This window comes from Mesitornis unicolor, unplaced genomic scaffold, assembly GCF_000695765.1.
Source record: "Mesitornis unicolor isolate BGI_N332 unplaced genomic scaffold, ASM69576v1 scaffold29325, whole genome shotgun sequence".
Lineage (NCBI taxonomy): Eukaryota > Metazoa > Chordata > Aves > Mesitornithiformes > Mesitornithidae > Mesitornis > Mesitornis unicolor.
The window spans coordinates 3,357-3,636 of NW_010187962.1; the positions used below are offsets into that span (position 1 = coordinate 3,357).

The following is a 280-nucleotide window of genomic DNA, read 5'->3' on the forward strand; positions in this document are numbered from 1 at the left end:
ACCATGGTGAGGGAGCAGGGATAAGGTGCCCCAAACTGGTCCCCAAAATGTCCCTTTCCCTCTGCTCCCCCACTCCACTCTTCAAGCTCACCCCATGCAGTTGCCCTGGGGCAGGATGCGTGCTCAGTGTCAGCCCCAGGGCTCCCGCACCGTGAGCCTGTCCCTGGTCACCAGACACCCCCTGACAGCAGCACCTGTGGGAGCAGGGGTCCCCTCTTGCCTGTGGCCACCACGCTCCCTACCCACACACCCCAGCCGTACCAGTAGCCTCCGGTGGCAC

General features: G+C 64.6%; 1 protein-coding gene across 1 annotated transcript in view; it reads right to left on the reverse strand.

Moving 5' to 3' along the window:
• The window catches only part of MAMDC4 (MAM domain containing 4), a gene marked incomplete at its 3' end in the record, with an annotated part of 8,991 nt that overhangs the window by 2,722 nt on the left and 5,989 nt on the right, over positions 1-280 (reverse strand). The gene's annotated exons all lie outside the window — the stretch shown is intronic.